This window comes from Lynx canadensis, chromosome E1 (assembly GCF_007474595.2).
Source record: "Lynx canadensis isolate LIC74 chromosome E1, mLynCan4.pri.v2, whole genome shotgun sequence".
NCBI lineage: Eukaryota > Metazoa > Chordata > Mammalia > Carnivora > Felidae > Lynx > Lynx canadensis.
Window position 1 is genome coordinate 48,711,911 of NC_044316.2, and position 21,081 is coordinate 48,732,991.

The window sequence follows — 21,081 nt, forward strand, 5'->3', positions numbered from 1 at the left end:
AGAATCAGAGGCAGGCTCCGGGCTCTGAGCCATCAGTACAGAGCCCAACGCAGGGGCTCGAACTTATGAACCGTGAGATCATGACCTGAGCGGAAGTCAGACGCCCAACCGACTGAGCCACCCCGGTACCCCCGTCGTTCTTTTGTGATTAAGCACACCACATCTTCAGACTGAGGTTTGATTTTCAGTTCAAACACCACAGAAGAGAGAGAACATGCTCAGAAGATGAAACCCAAGGTCAGACGGCTGACCTTGGGAGCAAAAAAGTATATATGTGGTTTGTTTCACTCTTTTATTATTCTACAGGGAAAATCCCAATTCTTGCAAACCTCGTGGGATTCAACTCGCTTTATTTTAACACCAGAACGAGTTCGTCGAAACGTTCTCCTGCATAAGAGAGCAAGCATCACAGCGCCCGTGGCTGAACAATATTGGTGACGCCACATATTAAAGTTAATTTTGTAGGTGTAATCCTGGCATGTGTGCAGCGGGTTACAGTTTGGGGAAAGATGCTATGAATCGGTGTCATGGGGGATACATTCCAGGTAAGGGGCTGGATGCCCAGCTTTATGGAAATAAAGAGCACCACCAATTTAACACAGGCATCCCGTACAGCATAACCCTTTCTAAAGTGCACACAACAAAATCACGTTCAACCCCCCTGCCCAACACTCAGGACATCTTGCGTCAGCGCCCCCCGCCGACCAATCTTCCCTTCCAGCAGCCTTCACCCACCTACACTAGCGAGCCCTTTCCCGCGTGCCCCCTCTCTGGTTCACTTTGCCCCCCAGGCCAGATCCTACTCATCTTCCAGCTCGTCTGGGAAGAAGATTGCTGGCTTGCCATCCACCCCACGACCCAGCCCAATTTTCTTCCTTTGTGTCCCTCTCCCACCTCATTCCTGCCTCAGGGCGCGTCAAGCCTTCTGCCTTATTTTAGAGCTATTTCTGTTCCCATCTCCGATCCTCTGCTGATTGTGACATGAGCTCACGCTCTTGCTAAGCTCCCTGAGTTCCCGTCGTCGTACACATCTGACTGTTCCTAAGAGTCGCCGACACAGAGTCCCCCTTCTCAGGAGACTCGGATGCAATCAAGCTGTCACAGGAACCTGAGGGAAAGCCGGACTATGAGGAAGAGGCCCCCCCCGAGTTGGCTGTTGCTAGTTGCAGGAGTGACCTGGTTAAGTCTAACCAGTCTAACTACTGATCTGAGACATCAGGAGGTTGAGCTAATGGCCTCCAGTTCTTTCCTACATCCGGATTCTTGAAAGCCTTCTAGAATATTCCAGCACATAACAAAAATTGTTTATAGAAGCATATAGTGTTATACTCTATCGTACAAAGTTCCTATGATAAATTCTTTGTTTTTTTCCTCAAAACAAAAAAGTAAAGAGGGGGACTAGCCAAGGGGAAAAATAGCCTTGAAAGGCGCTAAGGGTAACTCAACAGGTTTTGAAAAAACCTCAGTGTTTTGTTCTTGTTCTCCCTGCACTCTGTCCTCTCGGGGGATTTACCCACAGCAGGCCGCAGATACTCGAGTGTGTTCGTCCCCCCGAGTTACCGAAAGTTAGGACCTGGCAGTCTCCAGCCCTCAATGGGTACTTTCAGATTCATTTGTATCCTGGCCGCTGTCATAGTTCAGCCTGCCATGAAAAGTACCACAGACTGGGTGGCTTACAAAAGACAACAACAAAAAGGGCTGCTCACAATTCTGGAGACTGAAGTCTGAGATCAGGGTGCAAGCGTGCTGGGGTTCTGGGGAGGGCCCTCCTCTGGTTTGCAGAGTGCTGGCTTCACTTTGGCAGAAAAGAACTAGCTTTTGCCCCTTTTTCTAATTTCCATTCATCGGGGCTCCCTCCCCTCATGACCTGATTACTCTGTGAATTGGCTGGCGGTTGGGGGAGGGGGGGACACAGACCTTCAGCTCTCGACAGTCACCAAAATGTTATCAAAATTGGCTTGAATCCAGCTTGATTTTCTGCTCCCCCCACCCCCAAGAAGAACCTCCTTTTTCGGCGATCAGTGCAGAGATAAGGATCCTGCAGTTTCTGATCAGCTTCTGTTTGCCACCTTTTTTGGTATGATTTTTTTTTTTTCATCTACTACAAAAAAACTCTTGGTGAAAAACCGCCCCTAATCTTACCCCGCTATCACAACTACCGTAAATAGTTTTGACATTTCTGCCTAGTCAGTTTTCCCTGCATATGATTTAGTAACACGTCATTAGCATAAGCCCCAAAGGTCATTGTTTTAAATACTTGCGTATTTCATTGAGCGCCTGCCTGTATCTTTCCACGTCAACTTCTCACCCAAACTGGAGACGCGAACACCAGCAGCGAGGATGACACCCCTTCGTTTTCAAAGGCTCACAAATCAGATCGTTTCGGACCTAACTTTTTCTCCCAGACACCAGCGCTTCTTTTCAAAATTTTCCAACGTTCTCATGAATCCAGTATCTCTGCTTTCCATGTTGTTGTGAGAGTTGAACCACACTGTGGCTGAGGCACCAGAGAACAAAACAGGAAGGTCTAAAACAGATCCCCCCATATTGTGCGGATCACTGATCGCGCATGAATAATTCTCAGTTTGGGGAAGATATCTCAAAACCTGATCATAAATAATTTTACCCATTTAGTAATAAAAAATAACAGTGATTTTATTGCTGCATTGTAAAATGAAGCTTTGGTTTTTCTCGTGTTCCTAGATTTTGGGGGCTTTTAAAATTAGTTTTGTGGGGCGCCTGGGTGGCTTGGTCGGTTAAGCGTCCGACTTCAGCTCAGGTCATGATCTCACAGTCCGTGAGTTCGAGCCCCGCGTCGGGCTCTGTGCTGACAGTTCAGAGCCTGGAGCCTGTTTCAGATTCTGTGTCTCCCTCTCTCTCTGCCCCTCCCCTGCTCATGCTCTGTCTCTCTCTGTCTCAAAAATAAATAAATGTTAAAAAAAAAAATTAAAAAAATAACAATAAAATTAGTTTTGTGTGTCCAGGGACATTCTCTAGCAATATAGGGTTGATGTCCAAGGATGTCCTCATGACTGTTTACAAAATCAGCTCAAACCTATCCATGAGCGGCTCCCAGAAAAAGCACTCAGCTACCAAACCTCAAGTTTTTTTATCCACCAGTGACTTGATATCTGTCTTCAGCACCATCCTTAAGTAACCAAGGTTTTTGTAGCAACGTCCAAATAAGGATTTGAGATTTCGGTAAGCACATGAAAAGATGCTCGGCGTTTAAAAAAAAAATTTTTTTTTATGTTATTTATTTTGAGCCAGACAGAGCACAGGTGGGGGAGGAGCAGAGGAAGGGAGAGAATCCCAAGCAGGCCTGATGCGGGGCTCAAACTCACACAGTGAGAACGTGACCTGAGCTGAAATCAAGAGTCGGATACTTAACCAACTGAGCCACCCAGGTGCCCCAAAGCTACTCAACATTATTAGTCATCAGGGAAATAGAAATCAAAGCCACAGCAAGATACTACCTCACACCTATTAGGACGGCTAGAGTTTTAAAAAATGGACATAAGTGTGGTGGGGATGTAGAGAAATTGTAACCCACATAAATTGCTTGTGGGATGATAAAACCGTACGTAGCCCCTTTGGAAAGTAGTGTGTCTGTTCCTCAAAATGTTAATGTTTCTTTATTTTTGAGAGAGAGAGAGACAGAGCATGAGCGAGGGAGGGGCAGAGAGAGGGAGACACAGAATCTGAAGCAGGCTCCAGGCTCTGAGCCATCAGCACAGAGCCCGATGCAGGACTCAAACCCATGAACCACGAGATCATGACCTGAGCCGAAATCAGATGCTTAACCGACTAAGCTCCCCAGGCGCCCCGTTCCTCAAAATGTTAAATATAGAGTTACCATATGATCCAGCAATTACAGTCCTAGGTACAGACCCAAAAGAAATGAAAACCTACCTCCATATAAAAATCTGTACATGAATGTTTACTAGCAGCATTATTTATAATAGATAAAAAGTGGAAACAACCCAAATGCCCCACAAATGGTGGATTGATAAAATGTGGCATATCCGTACCATGAAATATTATGTAATAAAATGAATAGGGGCGTCCGGGTGGCTCAGTCGGTTAAGTCTCCAACTCTTGATTTTGGCTCAGGTCGTGATCTCACGGTTGTAAGACAGAGACCCGTGTTGGGTTCTATGTGAAGCGTGGAGCCAACTTGGGATTTCTCTCTCCCTCTCTCTCTCTCTCTACCCACCCCCAGCCTTTCTCTCTCCGCCCCCCACTCTTTCTCTCTCTCTCTCCTCTCTCAAAATAAATAAACGTTTATGTATTTATACAGGCTGCAAGATAGATGAACCTCGAAAACATTATGTTAAGTTAAAGAAGTCAGACACACCAGTCTTCATCTTTATAATCATATTCTAGAATTCCATTTGCAGGAAATATCCAGAATAGGCAAATGTATGGACACAGAACATAAATTGGTGGCCGCTTAGGAGAAGCGGGGAAGCGGAGAGGGCTGCTCATGGATATGGGCTTCTTGGGGGGGGGGGGGGGCAAGGGTGATGATACTGTTCTCAAATTAAATTACAGTAATGGCCACATAACTCTGTGAATACACTGAGAACCACTTATGGAATGGAATTTAAGATGCTTACAGTCTAGTGGGAGAGAAACTATATGTGCATAAATGATCAAAGCAAGATATACAGTAAGAAATACCACCCGAGAGGGCTAGATTAATTGCTGTGTGCCTTCAGAGAAAGGCAGTTCCTTCCATTGAGATGGAATCTGGGACACTTTTGTGGAAGAGAAGGCATTTGGGCTGAGCCTTCCAAGGTGACTTACGTATACCCAGACATAACGGTGGGAAAGGCTGGCTCGCCGGCTGGCTCGCTGGCTGGAACAACATAGGGGTGAGAAAGCTCCCTCACTGAGCAGCCTTTTTAGGCGTTAGAAGTAAGAAGGAGAAACGGCTCCCCTGCCCCCACCCCAAGAAGGCTGCTGTCCAGTAGGGGAGACAAAAATATGAAAGGCTACGATAAAAGATGAATAAGTCATAGGGAGTCCTAGGCAGAGGGCACAGCATGTGCAAAGGCCATGGGGCCTGGTGGAGCTTACGAGCGGGGGTAGCAGCAAGAACTCTCCCTGAGAGACGGTCGGAGAGCAGCCGGACAGGCAAGGCCAATGGCAAGCTATTAATTGTTCATTGTGCTGCTCTGGCAAATTTTGTGTAAGTCGAAATTTTTCTTAATAAAAAGCTATGAAGGAAAAAGACATCGTGGCCTTGTTGGGGTGGTGGCGTAAGTATTAAAAACAGTTTCAAAGCCTACACTTGACCGGGGTCCGCACCAGAATGCGTGGAGGGCTGAGTTAGGCCAAATCCATGACATCAAGATGCTTTTCATCTCAGCCTCAACCCGCGAGTGGCCTCCTTACGGCGAAGCCCCAAGGGGCTGTGCTCTCACCAGCCTGTGTGTGATCCATTTCTGTAATGGCCTCTTTGCTCACTGATGCAGGAGGTCCAAACCGCCAATTTCAGCACAGGACGGGCTCGTTACGTTGTTTTCACTCAAGCTTTCAAATCCCAGTGATGGCTCTCCTAGAGAATTGGCAGGCTGCTGTTTCCTTTTATTTTGTAAGGTTGTTTAAGGAACGACCACGGGGCGCTTCTGTGACTGATGAAGAGCGTGATCTTGGAAGCAAGATGTGCTTGGATTCAAATCCAGACTGCTCTTACTGAGCTGTGGCCTTCAGGCAAATGACTTAGCCTTTCTGGGCACCGGCTATCACACCTACTGCAGTAAGTTTGTTATTCAACATCAAATGCAGAAACACGGCAGGGTTGGGCATGGAATTGGAATTGGGGATAGCTATTATTTTTTGTCTTTTGAAAAATTTATCTTCATTTTTCTCTTGTACTCCCTTCAATTTCTTTGTCTTCCTTCTTCTCTCTCATCTTCCTCTTTCTTTTTCACCTTAACAATTTGCCCTTCAAAGAACCCAGAAACCAGTGTATGAAATTCTCTGCTGTAATATTACCCTGGCCATCCAGAGGTGATTCTTGAACTGGAAGTCCCTGAGAAAGGAGTTGTGTTGACACTTGGTTGGGGGTCGGAGGAGTCCATCTTGTATGAATTAAACCTTATGTTAAAAGGATCTGGGGGCACCTGGGTGGCTCAGTCGGTTGAATGTCTGACTCTTGATTTTGGCTCAGGTCATGATCCCAGGATTCTGGGATCAAGCCCCAAGTCAGGCCCTGCACTGAGTGTGGAGCCTGCTTAAGATTCTCTCTCTCCCTCTGCCCCTCTCTCCGTTCTCGTGCATATGCGTGCTCTCTCTCTCTCCTCTCTCTGAAAAAATAAATTAAAAAAAAATTTTTTTTCAACGTTTATTTATTTTTGGGACAGAGAGAGACAGAGCATGAACGGGGGAGGGGCAGAGAGAGAGGGAGACACAGAATCGGAAACAGGCTCCAGGCTCCGAGCCGTCAGCCCAGAGCCCGACGCGGGGCTCGAACTCACGGACCGCGAGATCGTGACCTGGCTGAAGTCGGACGCTTAACTGACTGCGCCACCCAGGCGCCCCAAAAATAAATTTTTTAAAAAGGATCTGTAAGCAAAATACGTGTGCACTTTAATCTTATCATTGGCCCAGCACTATAGGTAGAAGGCATTATTAAATCAGTGACCAATGACAAGAGAGTGCAGCTCTGTTCTATTTTTCCTCTAGGAAAATATGAACTAGGTATTTTTTAAAACTTAGTATTGTGTTCGGGCAGATACTAAACATTCCCCAGGGGGCGAAGGCTTTTATACTCATCTTTCAAACATTTTTAATTCAGGCAAGTTTGATACAGAGAAAATGGGGTCCCAGGTTGCCCCATCTCATTTTGGCTCTTAGAGAGTGAAAAGGGGGAACATGATGTGGTCTCTGCCCGAAGCTGGTTGAGTGAGGGTCGCTCCTGGGACCTGTCTCAGTAGAGAGGACTCCCTTGCAAATCCACTTCGGGCAAGTTGGAGACATCATTGGATCAAGGGAGGTCACTTGACCAGTGGGCCCATCCACTGGCTGACGGGTGGCTCATAATGGCCGTCTCCCAGGGAGCAAGCTATTATTTAGACTAGCTCCCTGTAGTAAAATGGTGAATGGAAACAGACAGGCAGACGGACAGAGATGGGATAGAGCAACACGTCCCCAGAGCTACACTGCGTCCTGACAGCTTTCCCTGGAAGGGGCTCGAATATCCTCACTGCCTATCTTGAAGGATGCCTTGATGGCTCTCCATTCTCCACGATGGACCGGGGCCTCCTGCTAGCTCACAGGGCACAAAGCAGAGGCAAATGTACAGTTAGCAGGTTTTCTCCCCAACCCTTTGGCTTTGCATCTTTGCATGCAGATGTCTACATTTTGTATTGCTTTTTTGAGGTAATATGTTTATAAGCGCCTTCCTGAATTCATTTTTCTACCTGTCACCGTAGCAAATCCACCCGAATATCAAGAATGTTCTCCCCATCTCAAGACCATGACTTAATCACACCTGCAAAGACCTTTTTTTCCACGTGTGGTGCCAGTCACAGCCTCCAAGGACTAGGACTTGGACATCTTTGGGGGGCCGTGGAGGGAATGTTCCAGTTGGCTATTTGGTGCCTCTCCCTCCCACTTGCTGGAGATGTGCCCTCCTCTGCTCCAACCTTCCCTAACAGGAAACACTCTGGCTTTCCCACACAGTCCAGCTCCCTCCTGACTCCCTATCTCTGTGACAGCCGCGTCGTTTTCTCCATCACCCTCCTGGGAGTTATCTTTGACCCTTCCAGCTCCTTCCCTACCCAGACCTCACCCCACCCACACTTGATGAGCCACAGATCTCAGAGTCCCCAAGTCTCTGAGCAGAGGGGAAACTTCCCATCCGATACCTTTGATTCACAGAGACAGAGCTGAGCCCCAGAGAGACGTGGAGACTTGTCCACATCACCTGGCGATTTAACGGCAAGGCTGGATGAGAGCCTGGGGGGGGCCCCCCCCGGCCCGGCTGCCCATCCCGAGGACGGTGCTGGCCACATCCTTCTTCTCCAGCCCTCCCCTCCCCTCCTCTCCACAGGGTGCTGCAGAAGCCCCTGGGGGCCTCTCCTCCGGTCCCCAGCCTTGGTTCACTGCTCTCACCTGACCTGGGTCACCCCCGTGGAGATGGTTTCAGCGCAGAGGCCAGATTCAACTGTTCAGCGAACATTTATTAAGCATCTATTACGTGCTAGCTGTTGGGGGGGGGGATACATGATGAACCATGCGTCTGGGCGGCATGCTACTGTGGCCTGGCATTCGCGTGTCTCAGCCGCCTCCCCGGGCCCTCACTGCCCCAAGGAGCCCACCTGCACGACTGGGGTGCCCGCACTCATGTTTCTGCACGTCCAAGGGGGTCGTCCCCTGTGTGCAGAGCACCCGGTTCCTTCCTTGCCATCTTCAAAGCCCAGTGCCTGGCCCCGCCCCCAAAGCACGCCCTGCACTCCAGCCCAGGACCCTGAATTTAGCCCCCTTGGCTGGTATGCACCCTTCTGCGACCTCGGTCCTGCTTCCTGCCATGGGTTGATCGAAGGAGCCCCTGGCAGCTGCCTCCCAGGGTAACTTTCCGCCGCCATCCCCACTTGGCTGCCCCTGTCTTCCCTGGGTTTCGCTACTGCCTCCAGCAGAGGCACCCCTGACTCGGTGGCCCCAAAGCGCCCCCACTTCGAATGCGACGGTTTGTGTCATTGCCTCTCTGGGGAGCAAAGTCAGGGGGAGCCCCTCAGCACAAGGGTGCTGTGTGTCCAAGAGCCGAGAAACTCCCCCGGGGGCCCGTCACCTGTTCCCACCCCAGAGTCCGGAAAACTGGGGACCTCGGAGAAGTCCTGTTTGGTCCTCAATAGTAAGCGTTCCTGTCCTCCATAGACCCTGAGCAACCTGACCAGCCGGACGGCACAGATTCCTGACATTGTTATGGGTGTTTTACCTAGTTCCTTCGAGCCCCGTGGGGTTTCATTATCTATGGCTGGGTAACAGACTACCCCAAACTCAGTGGCTCGAAACAACAGCAATGCTATTTGCATCTGTGGGCTGTGAATTTAAACAAGGCTGGGGAGGGGTGGGGGGGGGCTGGTCTCTGTCTGGGTGGGACATCCAACGGACGCCTCCCCCACCGTGTTGGGCGCGTCTCAGCCGGCTTGGCTCCCAGCCAAGTCTGGTTGGTGGCTGGACCGGCCAGCACAGGGGCACACACTGGGCTGAGTCCCTCAGGCCTCTTTCTCAGAGGCTCGGGGCCTGTCCCTCTCTCCACGTGGCCTCTGCAGCAGGAGAGACAGGCTCGATCCGTGGTACCTCGGGGCTCCAAGAACGCCAGGGCAGAATCCACCAAGCTTTCCAGGCTTTTCTAGGCTCGTGCTGGTTCCCTGTCACCTCTGTCATCGTCCATTGTGTTAGGCAGCCCAGACTCCAGGATGCATCCGTTCAATGCCAGGAAGGCACGAGTGGGAGGGGTGAATACCAAGGCTGTGGGTCACGGCGACCAGCACTGTAACGACTTACTCTCCGTGTTTTCTTTCCAGGTGGTTCTTTGAGGTGGGGAGGGGTGGCTCTGCCCTCAGCACCTTCCTAATGGCTGGCTCCTAGGACTGGCTGGCTTCATCTACATTCATTTCCTTGAGAAAGGAGAAGGGGAACCATCTGTGTCCCCAAGAGCTTTCCTTGGGATTGGTTGCAGGGAAATGAAGCATTTGGGCCTTTGGGCCACCTTCTTTTACAACATCAGAGAAGTGGGTCTCATCTGAGCTTTTAGCTTATATTTCTGCTAACGACCACATAAAAAAGGAGGAGATGAGGCTTGAGAGCCCAGGACTCTCGTGTTTTGTTGAAAAATAGGGAAACAGGGGTGCCTGGCTGGCTCCGTTGGTGGAGCATGCGACTCTCGATCTCAGGGCCGTGAGTTCAAGCCCACGATGGGCGAAGAGCTTACTTTAAAAAAAAAAAAAGAAAAGAAAAGAAAAGAAAAATAGGGAAATAAATTGACTTTTCAGAAGTTCATTGCCTAGCCAACTTCTCCTGACTGTGTCTAATCTGTAAAACAAAAGATATCCATATTTTCTTCCACAGGCTACCTTCACCCAGATGCTCACTGCTTTGATTGGATATACCTGATTATTTCTCACGCCCTTTGAACCCAAACGAATCACATGGTGGCAGCCACTGTCTGGGGTGAGGGCCACTGGGGTTACCCCAAAGTCCCCATGCTTCCTAAATGTGATAAAACTCGTTCCTTGGAGGACAAGATAACCCCCACCTCCTCTCCCAAGAGAATATTTGGAAACATCTCCATATTTGAAAACTGTACTCGAGCAGCGATTTGGTGACCGTGGGTTCTTTTTTTGCCTTGTTTTTTGTTTGCATGTTTATTTAATCAAAACTACTTTTTCCAACTTTAACTCTTCTTTGCGTCTTCTATGTTCTGCCCAAGGAAGTCACCACCAGATACATCCTCTGCTTCAGCTTGACATGTGTTCAAATCATTCCCTCCACGAACATGCCAGACCGTGCTCTCTCCACCTGTAATATTTAAAAAAAAAAAAAAAATTTTTTTTAGAGAGAGAGAGGAGAGAGAGCGAGCGCACAAGTGGGGGAGGGGCAGGGAAGAGGGAGACAGAATCCAAAGCAGGCTCCAGGCTATGAGCTGTCCGTGCAGAGCCTGATGCAGGACTTAAACCCATGACCTGAGCCACCCAGGCGCCCCACCTGCTATTTTTTTAAGATTCATACAAATGCTCCTCCTGCAAGGTGCCTTCTTCCCCAGTCCCTCCAAGCAAATGGGATCTTCCTCCCCTCTGAGCCTGGCACACGTGGAGTGCATTCTGTGTGGCTCTCGCGTGGGCCCTGTACGGGGTCTCTCTGCGTGTTCTACGCTGTAAGGTCCCTGGGGGCGCGGGGCTTGCGATTTACCAGAATTTACTCTCCCTGAGTCACCCAGCCCAGTGCCTTACATGGGGAAGTATTGGTTCTTTGTGTGGAATTTGTCTTTGTGCCTATAGAATTACCTTTCTTATCTTTCCAGAACTGTGTGTAGGTTATGTGAGCAACAATGAGGTCACCCCCACCTCCAAGAATTTGAAGATAGGAAAATAAGATTTCCCTTGGAGATAAGGTTAAGAGATTTAGCAATAAGAGTACAGGATGCCCAGTTAATTGGAACTTCAGAGAAATTATAATAATAATAAATACATAATATATATAATACATATGATAATAATTTTAAGAATAAAGCATGTCCAAAGCTATACTTGGGGCATGCTTATGCCAAAAAGCTATTCATTGGTTCTCTGAAATTCAAATACCTGGGAATCTTGCATTGTATCTGACAACCCCTGCTTTGAGAGTTAAACCATAAAGCTAACACAAATGTGAGGGGCGCCTGGGAGGCTCAGTCGGTTAAGTGTCCGACTTAGGCTCAGGTCATGATCTCAGAGGTTGTGAGTTTGAGCCCCGTATCGAGCTCCATGCCAACAGCTCAGAGCCTGGAGCCTGCTTCGGATTCTGTGTCTCCCTCTCTCTCTATTCCTGCCCAGCTTGTGCTCTGTCTCTCAAAAATAAATAAACATTAAAAGAAAAAAGAAAAAAAAAAAGAAGAAATGTGAAGTCACATTAGGAAGTCAGAATGGGTCCTTCAGCAAGACTTGACTATAATTGGAGAATCTAAGGAAAGCGTATTTACAGAAACACTTCAAACCTTCTATTGTGACATATCTTAAGAATGTGCCAGTCAGGAAGGGGGTTGGCCCACAATGGAAAAGCTCATTGTGGAGATAGACTTACCAGGCCTTTGCATGGCCACTGGGGTCACCCCAAAGTCCCCATGTTTACCGGGAAAACTTGTTAGAATCTGGAGTCCCATCCCTCCCAGGAGTGAATGTTCTGGTCTGAGAATGGATGTATTTATATTCAGCCTTCTGAGGGTAACAGTTAAATGGCATCAGGGACTTTTTACACCATTTTCTCCGTGCTGGAACCCCCAGGTGACACCCAGGGTCAGTAAGTTGTGTTTTACCTCAACTACTGCACTCTGTTTTGCGGGCTGTCTGCTACAGCAAATGGCAGAATCCATTTCTTTTCTTTTTTTTTTTTTTTAATGTTTATTTATTTTGAGAGAGAGAGAGTGCGCTCGTGCACGTGTGCGAGATCAGGGGAAGGGCAGAGAGAGAGAGGGAGAGAGAGAATCCCAAGCAGGCTCCACACTGTCAGTACAGAACCTGATGCCGGGCTCGATCTCATGGACTGTGAGATCATGACCTGAATGGAAATCAAGAGTCCGACGCTTAACCAACTGAGCCACTCAGGCGCCCCCAGAATCCATTTCTTCAGGGTCTAAGTGCAGGGCCATAGTAAGTAGCGTTTGTTTATTTATTATTTATTTATTTATTTTTAATGTTTTTTTTTTTTAATGTTTATTTTTGAGAGAGAGAGACAAAGTGTGAGCAGGGAGGGGCAGAGAGAGAGAGAGGGAGACACAAATCCAAAGCAGGCTCCAGGCTCTGAGCTGTCAGCACAGAGCCCGATGGCAGGGCTCGAACTCATGAACCACGAGACCATGACCTGAGCCGAAGTCAGATGCTCAACAGACTGAGCCACCCCGGCACCCCATAAGTAGCATTTATTAAGTGTTTCCTATCTCTTCCAGAATCCTTAGAATAACGCGATCTCAGCTTTAGAGATCAAGAAGAGAGGTTTTACAACACCTTGTCCCAGGTCACGCGCCCAATACGTGGCCCAACTGGGACTCAAACCCGTGGATTCTTCCTGTGATTATTAACCATTATTGACATTTGTGCAAGCATCTTTCTTTACACACACAGATACCCATGTTTTTATATAAATAGGCTCAAGTTGTGTGCACTGTTTTGAACCTTTTTAATTCAGCAAGATTTGGGGGACATCCCTCCGCGTATGTGGTCCCAACTGCCATGCCATAGAATCACGCAGAGTAGAGCTTTACATGTTAACAGAGACTTTGACAACTCAAAACACAAGCTCAAGAAGACTCCAGAGGTGAAATCCAAATATTAAGGAGTAAGAAATACTCAGCCTCGAAAGAAACAGCCTCAAGCCCTATCACATCCAAGGCCACCAATAAAAGCCTAGTCAGTTTTAAAGCCACTGGACAAGCCATCCACATTAAGAATCTTTTCGTGTTTTGTGTTTTGTGAGAGGGCCGAAGTTATTTGAAGTACCGTTTAAGAGGCTTTACCCAGGTTACTAGGCTGGATCCTGAATCAACTGAGGTGTGTACAGAAAACCACAGACTCTAAACAGGAAAGGGAAGGGTCTAGAAGGCAGCCCAGGGGGGAGACCCCCCCCCTTGCCAGTTATGTGGACACCTGCTGTTTCAGGAGCCTGTCACTGTCAGGACTGTAAATCAATCCCCTGGATGAAAAGAATTATAAATCACTGCTCTCCTTTCATTTGAATATACATACCCCCAAACCCTTCCCAGGAGAGTCCTGGGCCCGCAGAGTTCAACCACCCTCGGTGACTCACACCAACAGGCTGTTTGGTCAGAGAGCATTTCCGTAATCAGAACTTGTGACCGACATGTCCAACCACGAGGATGTATCACAAGGACTTGTCGTGAGCGCTGGTCTCTTAGCAGAGACGGGCTGCTGAAAATGTTAGGGCTTTGCGTTTTTGCCTTTGGGGTTTTGTCACGCCGTTCGTAATGTGGTCAGCTTCTTCTGATCACAAACAGATGGAAGGGGCTTTCCCAAGTCTCATTTCATCCGCTCAGCCACCCTACGGGTACAGGTTCTTACTGTCCCGTTTTGTGGATAAAGGCACTGAAGCTCAGGGAGGTAAAGTATTTTGTCCGAGAGGGGCCGCTGAGGGGGCGGGGGGTGCCTCAACTTAAAACCAAGTCCACTGACCATGGATTCTAGATTCTCTGCCTGTGGTGCCCAAGCCTGAGCTTCCAGAATAGTTTTGTGGGGTTTTTTTAATGTTTTAATGTTTATTTTTTGAGTGAGCAGGGGAGGGGGCAGAGAGAGAGGGAGACACAGAATCTGCAGCAGGCTCCATGCTCCATGCTCGATGAGGGGCTTGAACCCACAAACCGTGAGATGGTGACCTGAGCCGAAGTTGGACACTTAACCGACGGAGCCACCCAGGTGCCCCTGAAGTAGCTCAGTTTAATCCTCACGATCTCTACGGAACTGTCCACACCACCACCGCCAAGGTTATTAGGCTGAGCTTCGTCTTCCTCAGCCTCCCCCACCCCCGTGCCTGCTTGGCTGACTGGTGCCACTGGACGGCCCAGAGAGAAGAGTGACTCAGAAAGGCAAGGAGGAGAGTTTCCAGGCAGGAATGCTCCGTGGTGTCAGATGCCAGGGGTGATAACGGCCCACAGCGTGCCTGCCGTGCTTTGTTGTGACTTTGTGCCTTCAGGACATGCTGTTCCCTCTGCCTGGACTGTCCTAAACTGGCCAGTCCCAAGTATTGCTTCTTTCTCTACACAGTGGAAACATCATTATTGCTTAAAATATAACACAGCATCCTTATTTTTAAAAGCAAGCACAAGGGAACACATTTTTCAACTTGTCTTTAAATGCACACATTTAACATGTATATGTGAATTTGATACTTAATATTTATACTTAATAAAAAATAAAAATGTCTACATTTTTGTGTTTGTACATTTTACGTATAAAATATGCACGCTTGTATAAAAATGTAAACTCTCACAGTGGAATCATACTATGTATGGGTTTTATAACTCATTTCCATTCACCTTATAATGGATCTATTTCGTATCATCAGTAAGTACTGATGTACATAAGATTTATTTTTGAGTACGAATACTTAATAAATATAAAACTAGTAAGTGCTCATCGCAATAAATATCTAGAGTACCAAAAGATATAAAAAAGGAAGAAAACAGCACAGAAAGCCCTCCTTCCAGAGAGAACCATCGTTAACATTTTGGCTTTGACTTGACACACATATACTCATGCTGTTACATAAATAGGCTCAAGTTGTAGATTCTGGTTTGAAGACCTTTTTCTATTTTATGTATGTCTTACTGCTGGCTTTCTTTTAAAAAAAATTTTTTTTAGGGGCACCTGGGTGGCTCAGTCGGTTAAGCTTCCGACTTCGGCTCAGGTCATGATCTCGCGGTTCGTGAGTTCGAGCCCCGCGTCGGGCTCTGTCCTGACAGCTCAGAGCCTGGGGCCTGCTTCGGATTCTGTGTCTCCCCCTCTCTCTCTCTGCCCCTCCCCCGCCCATGCTCTATCTCTCTCTCTCTCTCACAAAAATAAGTGAACATTAAAAGAATTTTTAATTTTTTAAATGTTTTTATTTATTTTTGAGAGACAGAGCGTGAGTGGGGGAGGGGCAGAGAGAGAGCGAGAGAGACAGAGAGAGAGAGAGAGAGAGAGAGAGAGAGAGAGACACAGAATCCGAAGCAGGCCCCAGGCTCTGAGCTGTCGGCACAGAGCCCGACTCGGGGCTCGAACTCACGAACGGTGAGACCATGACCTGAGCCAAAGTCAGCAGCTTAACCAACTGAGCCACCCAGGCGCCCCACTACTGTCTTTCATCATGTTGACTCAAGCAGAAATGTGTTTTTACGTTGCACAGAAGTGTGTGTTTCTGTTTGTTTGTTTACTTATTTATTTAGAATCCCAAACTAACAGGCTCTGCACTGTCAGTGAGGAGCCCCATGTGGGCCTCGAACCCACGAACTGTGAGATCATGACCTGAGCCGAAGTTGGAGCCTCAATCGACCGAGCCACCGGGCACCCCAGAAGTGTGCGTTTTTTTAACCACCTCAAGGGGCACCTCTGGCGACGTTCTCCCTCCTGCTTCCTGTGTCCACACTTGATTCTATCAATCGCCACTTTGTCATCTGTCTTCGCGTCCTTTCTTTCCCTCAGAGGCCTGTCAGGCCCTCCGTCGTGTGCCTCAGGCAGCACCAGCGGGGCCCCGCAGGCATCGGGGGGGGGGGGGTGGTTGCTGACTCCCTTGGAGCGTGAAACGGAGGTAAGGGCTCAGGGAGGGTCCTGGGGGAGGCCCCCTCAGGTGGCACCTGCGTTTCACACTTGCTGGGCATCTCCGGGTTGTGAGCTAAGTGGGTTGTGCTTGTGAGGAAGAGGCCCTGAAGGACACACGAGAGCAAGGAGACCTTTCCTGCCTCAAAGCGCGCCTCGGAAGCCTGGAGGTGCCCCTTCTGTCTCCAGTCTCCCTGGGGGTCCCCACCGTGACCTGGCCAGAGGGAAGCTAGCTGCTTCTGGGCGGCGGCTGTCCCCTCCCCCAGCAGGTCAAAAAGGACGCAGAGGATGTCTTCAGTCTTTCCATAGAGGTCACTGATTGAGTGGGCTGTTTGATGTTTGGTTAGTGCCGAGACACTTCCTCTTTCGTTTGTGTCTCGTTCGGGCTTCCTCCCACCCCCCCCGCCCCCCAACCCCCCTCCCTGCTTGGAGACTGAAAAAGGGGAACAAAGCGGAAGGGGAAAGAAAACTGAACATTTCAGATGTAGCTGCGATGCTGGAGACTGCCGTGGGGGGTGGGGGGGTCTGTGGAAGTCGGGGGTGGGGTGGGGAGGGTGGCACCCTCCAGAGGTCACGAGGCCCCCTTGACCTAGCCTTTCTCCCTGCCCTCCCACTAACTTCCATGGCTCCCGCCCAAGTACTCCTAAATGCTACGGGAGATCCTTGGAACCCTGAGTCCTATTTTTCAGGGAGCAGCACCCTTAAAGGAAAACCTAGATCTGTTTTCGTTCATTTCATTGGGTTGACTATATCCATTTGCAAGGCAGATATAGCTAACACACGTGTGTGTGTGTGTACACACACACACACCCCAGATTGTGGTAGCTTTTGGAAACTGTCTGAGGCACAGAAAATAACTTGCCTGACAAGACATCAAAGACTTGCAAAGAGACCACAGCAGCAAAGGCCTTCAGACTGCCTAGCAATTTCTACGTGATTGATGATAAGCATCTATTTGCTCCAGTAAGTCGAAGTAGAACTGTAACCTTTTATTTGTTCCGGGAAACAGTAACCGAAGTCACAAATCATAAATAATAAAAGACAGAAAAGTCCTCTTTTAACCTAATGGACTAACAGATCTCTTGCTTTTCATTTCTGCTAATGGCCTCCCCAACTTGGCACTATCCGAGCTGGCCAAGGTCAGGCGAATCGAGCCTCAGTCAGCAAGCTGGACTTGGTCCAAAAGATTGTTTATAAGTTGCTTGTTTGGAACGCAGAATGCATTTTCCCTAAAAATCTATCTTTCCCAGGGTGACTGGGCACTCAAGTTCCCCTTGCACGGGACTCCCCAACCTGTAGAGTACCCGGGCGGGCGCTGGGTCTTTGAAGGCAAGCTGTCTGCAATGCCAGAGGGAGGAAACAAGTCAACTCTCGCTCGTGTAGCCCCGGCCCGGCACAATTTAAATGTAAGTGGATTTTCTTTTTTATCCTCTCACCTCCCTTGTGGCATCCAGGTCCCAGGGCCCGAATCTCATGGCTCACAATCTGCCTTATGTGCTCTAGGCTGCTCGGCTGAGGGACTCCGTGACCCTGAATTACCTACTTGTTTCCACTTCCTGATCGGTCAGACTTCCATTTCCTGAGAGCAGCTGATAACGGCTAAGGGCTAGAGGAAAAGTAAACGGAGCAGGTATGATTTCATACCAGCAGGTGAATGACTGAAATCCTCTTAATATATTCTCATGTTAAAATGGGTTGGTTGTGACATTTGAGAGTCATCGTGGGCCGTAAGTTAAAGAGGATGAAAACAAGGGGGTTAAGGATTCAGAAACTGCACACCCATGAGTGGGACGCTCAGGCTAATTACTATACCCTGTTTCCAGAACACTGGCAGTCAGGAAACAATTCTTTTGGGGGGGGGAGGGGGGGGAGGAAGGGGGATGGTCACAGGTTCAGACACTAGAGAATCTCTCCTCAGTGAATCAGCTGGTTCTCTGTCAGATCACCCTTGAGAACTCCCAGTGGATAAGCTGCTTTCATGTACCCAAAACCATCAGCCAGCTTTGTTGATGCTTCATGATGAAATCTTAACAGACAGCCGAGGGTCGTCAAATGTTTGTGGAAAGTTATCACATGAAAGAAAAAGACCCAAACAGAGGAAACAACGAACGAAACTTCAAAAATAGCATAGCTCATACCCATAGAGAAACAGGAGAAGACATCTTATCCATTAAATGAGAAATGGTGTAAAATAAACAATCTGAACACGAAAGAACGTTTGGCTATTAAAAAAATAGAATGTTTGAAAAAAAAAGATACTCAAAAGAAAAGACAGAAGATAATTAGTGAAAACTTCAGAAAATAGAAGAAAAAGATGGATGGAAAAAATGAAAGAAAAGATAAGAAAATGAGAGGATCCATCCTGAAAGTCCCACATCCAGCAAATATGGAGAGAAGGAAATTTCTCAGAATGGAAAGATAATAGACTCAAGATGGAAGAGCCTCCTGAATGAGCAGCAAAATGAATGGGGAAGAAAAAAAAAAAAAAAAAAAAAGCTCAGACCAGCTCACATCTTTAAAAAACTTATAAACATACATACTTAAAAAACTTAAGAGTTCTCCAGGACTCTAAGGATGAACGGAAGATTCCAAGATCTTCCTTAAAAAAGCAGGTAACATACAAAGGATCAGGAATCAAAATGGTTATATTATCGTAAGTCGGAAAAAATGGAAGAAACCCTTCCTAACGCTGAGGCAAGAAGATTTTTCCACCTAAAATTCCACACCCATCCAGGGAAACTCTCAGTCAAGAAAGCGTGCTCATAGCACACGGCTCAGCTCTCCAGTGAACAACGAATAATTATCCCGGTGGGGGTGCTGATCACAGAGTCAATCAAAAGTTGTGATATGTCAGGGGGAAAAGGAGTGAGCCCTGTGGGGGTGTGTGAGAGAGGTCACTCCCCATCTACCATGGGAACAAATCAATAGATGCTGCCTTAAACCAATGGATCAAGAAAGCTCATTATATGCACTCTGCTCAGAAATATGACAAAAATGCCAGGGAAAACAGCTGAGAGCCTCTTGGAAGTTGGCCTATGGGGTGGTGCCATTACTTTTCATTACAACTCTTTTGGTATGATCTGGCTTTTTAAAATGTACTTGGAGGGGCGCCTGGGTGGCGCAGTCGGTTAAGCGTCCGACTTCAGCCAGGTCACGATCTCGCAGTCCGTGAGTTCGAGCCCCGTGTCGGGCTCTGGGCTGATGGCTCAGAGCCTGGAGCCTGCTTCCGATTCTGTGTCTCCCTCTCTCTCTGCCCCTCCGCCATTCATGCTCTGTCTCTCCCTGTCCCAAAAATAAATAAACGTTAAAAAAAAAAAATTAAAAAAAAATAAAATAAAATGTACTTGGAATATTTTCATATATTTAGTAATGTATTTTATTTATTTATTTATTTACTTATTTACTTACTTACCAACTGAGCCATTCAGGCATCCCTAGCAATTTTTAAATAAAATCAGAGAACTAGGAAAATAAATGATAGATTAGTTGTTAAACTAAATGGATCTCTAGTGGAATTTCAGGGTGAGTAAAATTCAGAGACTGTAGGGAAATGGACGAGTGGGAAGGGGGAAGAGGTACAATTAAAACATGCGTTCACATTGATAAGAAACTCATATTTATTTATGAAATAATTATGAAAATGTGCTTGGTTTTAGAAAATATATGCTGAAGTAGTTAGGAGTAAAGAGACATGTCTGCAACTTACTCTCAAATGGTTCAGAGGGAAGAAATATAAATTATATACCTTTTTATTCTAAAACTAAAGCTTAATAAATACAAGGTACTAACATTTTTAAACAACAGCTACTAAATACTTAGGGACTGTACAGAAATACAGTATCCTTCTAAAATTTGGGGGCAACCACAATGTTTTTTTTTTGTCCAGGAAGTGAATTTAAATAGTTTAAATGAAAAACGAAAAATCCTTGTTAATGAATACAGGAGTTGAATAAAAACGTAATGAATAACTTTTGTTCCAGATACCTTGAATGAAAGTGTTTCCCTTTAAGCATCTCACAGTTTAGAAAGGGAGACACGAGTTATAGACGTTGTGATAAGGACAAGGAAAGCAGTATACACAAGGCAATGAGCACTGGAGAGGAGTGGGTTTTGTCTTACAGGAGGTGGGGTTAGGGAGAGCTCTATGGAACAGGTGAACGCCCAGCTCGGCGAAGGCTCCCAGGATGTCAGAAGGCCATTCGATCAAGAGTTAAAATGTCCAAAGTTAATTCACTTATTCCCTAAAACTACAGAAGGTCTGTGCTATTATTATCTCTGTTGTACAAACCAGGGAAGAGATGCATAAGGTTAAATAATTCATGCAAGGCCATACGCTAATGAGCAGGGGTTCCAAGGTCCAAACCCAGATCATCGTCTTAGCCCCTGCCCTACACTGACTCTCGGGATGTCTGGAGACTGGCATTCAATCAAAAGGCACCACGTCCAAGAAAGTTTGCTAATTCTGGGCACAGTGTGAGGGATGCGTTGATGTTCTCAGTTTGAAACTTGGGGAACGGGAATGAGGGGCGTGCATGTATTGAAGAATGGGGTCCAGGTAAGGATGGGGATGGGCACTGTGATCAAAGAATGAATTCGGACATTTCCAGAATGAATTCGGACATTTCCAGATCCGGGGGGAAGAAACAAATGAGAGACCCAGGTCATCCCCGGAGTTGAAAAGATCAAACATCCATTAAGTGAAGGCTCTCTAAGGAGAGACAGCAAGCGATTAAGGGTGGAGAAGATAACCATTAGAGACCGCTCTGTAGTAGGACGATGGCTTGGAAGTGAAAACTGGGGCTCAGGGGCATTTTTGAGTGAAGGTTGGAGGGAAGAAGCGATGTCCAGGGAGGAAAGCTGGGTGTCCCTTAAGGTGAGGTTCTTGGGAAGAGAACTTGCGGGGAAAGGTGGAGGTTCGAGGAAACAGGCTTAACAATGGACTAGGGTTTTTCCGGGGTTCCTTGCAGGAAGCTGGTGTGTATATGGAGTGGAGAGCGTGGGGCGAACCTGGGGAAGAATCAACTGAGTTGGATCCGGAGGTGGGTGGGCTTGTTTGGACGCCCAAACC

General features: G+C 47.5%; 1 long non-coding RNA gene across 1 annotated transcript; it reads left to right on the plus strand.

The window, feature by feature from the left end:
* Nucleotides 1-15,790: 15,790 nt before the first annotated feature.
* LOC115501540 lies at nucleotides 15,791-18,258 on the plus strand. Its single transcript, XR_003964826.1, has 3 exons — nucleotides 15,791-17,419; nucleotides 17,517-17,643; nucleotides 18,048-18,258. It is a non-coding gene; the product is annotated as an uncharacterized LOC115501540 (long non-coding RNA).
* Nucleotides 18,259-21,081: the final 2,823 nt, after the last annotated feature.